This window comes from Panthera pardus, unplaced genomic scaffold, assembly GCF_024362965.1.
Source record: "Panthera pardus isolate Hobbes unplaced genomic scaffold, ASM2436296v1 HiC_scaffold_12, whole genome shotgun sequence".
NCBI classification, from domain to species: Eukaryota; Metazoa; Chordata; class Mammalia; order Carnivora; family Felidae; genus Panthera; species Panthera pardus.
Window position 1 is genome coordinate 70,106,551 of NW_026526677.1, and position 3,917 is coordinate 70,110,467.

Genomic DNA, 3,917 nt, shown 5'->3' on the forward strand with positions numbered 1-3,917 from the left:
AAGATGCAGGAACAAGTGCATATCAAGATGCAAAAGAAAAAAACTTCAGTGTATATATTATGCCATATAGAATAATTAACTCGAAGTGCATCATTGACATAAATCAAGAGCTATAATATTTATTTGTTTTTAATGTTTGACAGAGAGAGAGAACATGAGTGGGGAAGGGAAGAGAGAGAAAGATGGAGACACAGAATCTCAAGCAGGCTTCAGGCTCTGAGCTGTCAATACAGAGCCAGACGTGGGGCTCAAACTCACAAACCGTGAGATCATGACCTGAGCCAAAGTTGGTCTCTCAATGGACTGAGCCACCCAGGTGCCCCAGAGCTATTATTTCTGGATAAAAATTTTTATAATCTTAGGTGAAAGTTTCTTAGATATAATACCAAAAGCACAATCCATAAAAAAATTGATAAATTGTACATTAATTTACAAACTTTTGCATTTTAAGGAAACAACCAACAAAACTAAAAGGCAACCAATGGAATGGGAAAAGATATTTGCAAATGACATATCGGACAAAGGGCTAGTATCCAAAATCTGTAAAGAACTCACCAAACTCCACACCCAAAAAACAAATAACCCAGTGAAGAAATGGGCAGAAAACATGAATAGACACTTCTCTAAAGAAGACATCCGGATGGCCAACAGGCACATGAAAAGATGCTCAACATCACTCCTTATCAGGGAAATACAAATCAAAACCACACTCAGATACCACCTCAGGCCAGTCAGAGTGGCCAAAATGAACATATCAGGAGACTATAGATGCTGGAGAGGATGTGGAGAAACGGGAACCCTCTTGCACTGTTGGTGGGAATGCAAATTGGTGCAGCCACTCTGGAAAGCAGTGTGGAGGTTCCTCAGAAAATTAAAAATAGACCTACCCTATGACCCAGCAATAGCACTGCTAGGAATTTACCCAAGGGATACAGGAGTACTGATGCATAGGGGCACTTGTACCCCAATGTTTATAGCAGCACTCTCAACAATAGCCAAATTATGGAAAGAGCCTAAATGTCCATCAACTGATGAATGGATAAAGAAATTGTGGTTTATATACACAATGGAGTACTACATGGTAATGAGAAAGAACAAAATATGGCCTTTTGTAGCAGCGTGGATGGAACTGGAGAGTGTTATGCTAAGTGAAATAAGTCAGGCAGAGAAAGACAGATACCATATGTTTTCACTCATATGTGGATCCTGAGAAACTTAACAGAAACCCATGGAGGAGGGGAAGGAAAAAAAAAAAAGGTTAGAGTGGGAGAGAGCCAAAGCATAAGAGACTCTTAAAAACTGAGAACAAACTGAGGGTTGATGGGGGTGGGAGGGAGGGGGGAGGGTGGGTGATGGGTATTGAGGAGGGCACCTTTTGGGATGAGCACTGAGTGTTGTATGGAAACCAATTTGACAATAAATTTCGTATATTGAAAAGAAAAAAAAACACATAAAAAAAAACCTTTTGCATTTTGTAAAACACTTAGGAGAATGAAGAGACAAGCCATATACTGGGAAAGATTTTTGCAAATCATCTGATAATTTTTATCTAGAATATGTAAAGAACATTCAAAACTCAATAATGAGAAGACAACCCAACACAAAGTGGGTAAAAGCTTTGAACAGACACTTTACCGAAGAAGATAGACAGATGGTAAATAAATGTGTGAAAAGATCATCAATGTTGCTGGTACACAGGGAAAGGTAAATTAATACTCCAATGAGACAATAGTACATTCTTTTTAGGATGATTAAAATTTACAAGACTGTTTCAAGTGTTGGTAAGGATGTAGAGAAACTTGAACTCTTGTACATTGCTGGTGGTGGTGTAAAATGTTTAACCATTTTGGATAGCAGTTAGGTTTTTAGAAACTGCCAAACATATAATTCTGTCATTTCACCTAAGAGAAATTAAAGTGTACATCCATACACAGGTTTTTACATAAATATTGAGAGCAGATTTGTATTATTTATAGGCATGACAATGTGGATGAATCTCAAAATAATTATGTTTAATGAAAGCAGACCAAAAAAGAATACATGAAGTATGATTCAACTTAGAGAAAATTCTAGATTATATAAACTAATCTAGAGTAATAGAAAGTGAATCAGTGGTTGCCTGGAATAAGAAATGGTAGAAGGTGAGATTATAAAGGTGTATAATAAGTTCATTGTGGGTGAGAGATATGTTTATTATTTTGATTGTAGTGATGGTTTCACAGGTAAATATATGAAAAGTTATCACATTGGACTCTAAATATGTGTTTCTTCTTGTATGTTAATTTCTTTATTGATGTAATTATTGATATTGTGAAACTTAGGTCTCTGTTCAAAATGAGAGATACTAAGCAAAACAAATTTAACCATGTCTAAAGTATTTTTTATCACTTAAATATCACTTAAATATCATTAAAATATATCAAAAACTGAGTTATATAGCCAGATTTCGGACCCGAAGATAGAGAACAGAAAAATGTAGGTTCAAGAAGCCTGAAACTTGAGCTCACCCTGGCACTTGGTTAGTATGTATAGTTGGAGCCATGTATTTTCATAATGACGAACATAACTGTTGAGTTGAATTTTGTCTTGAAACTAAAATATCTATCAGTGTGAGATATGTGGAGCCCAATTATAGATGAATGAAATCATAATTGTAAGTTGCTTAATATAGTAATTATTAAGGCAGATGTACAGTAATTAGTTTATAGCATTAAGATTTGGTGATTTTTTTCAATACCTTTGAAAAGAGAAGTAGGTGTGGAAAGGCAGAATTGGGTGTGGAATCTGAAGTGTTTTTAGGATTTTTCTGCATCAAACCAGGGCTTGCATATTGGCAAGCAATGCTAGTGACAGAAGATTCAGGCTCAAGAATCACAGAGAACAGAATGTGTGGTAGTGAAAGAGCTAGATGATAAAACTGGGCAATGAAATGTATGGCTTTTGAGTGGGATGTCAATACATAAGAGAACATACATGTCAATATATAAAAGTATCACTACTAATTTGCTGCCAGTAGTTAATTGATAAGTTATGACAAATAAGCAAAACTTTGAATCAACTTCTCAGAATATCCATAGTTTCAGGATGTAGAATGTCAGGTAGTACCAAGAACAGAGATTTGAGAGTTGGGCAAACTTGTGTTGGAATCCCAGGTTGACCACATATCAACTGTATTATCACTAGTAAGATGTGTGGTGTCCTTACATGTCAAGTGGAAATATCTACCTTTTTAAGGTAATAGAGCTAGCAGAGGTAGTGTATATAAAGTACATAGTACTTTAGGCCACTTTACCCTAACGTGGGAATTTGCTCTAAGGCATAAAATGGTCCTGAAAATTGAAAGACACTTTCAAACACTTTCAAACCATACTCTTCAGTGCTATTGTAAGAATTCTAGGCATTCTCTATAAAGTACCTAGTATGATGCCTTGTACATGGCACAAAGTAGGTGCTCAATAAATGATAGCTTGTATGCACATTATTAAAGAAACTTAGGTAAGGATCTGAATTAGGAGTCAGAGGACCTGGTCCTAGTTGTATTTCTAGCACCAATAACAGCTGTGTATCCTTTAACAACTCACCTGTCATTTCTCCTTTTTGAGATAATTACCTCTAATGACACTTCTACCTTTGTAATTTTATAGCTTACTTCCTTTTTCTGTTTTTTTTTCTTTTAAATTGAGGTATAGTTGACACACAATGTTACTGTATTTCAGGTGTACAATATAGTGATTTGACAAATTTATATATTATACTATGCTCACAAGTATACCTTCTGTCATCGTGCAATACTATTATAATATCATTGGCTATATTCTCTCTGACTATATTCATTCTCATGCCTTACTCATTCCATAATTGAAAGCCTATATCTCCCTCTCCCCTTCCCCCTTCTTTCCCATCCCCCCATCCTGGCA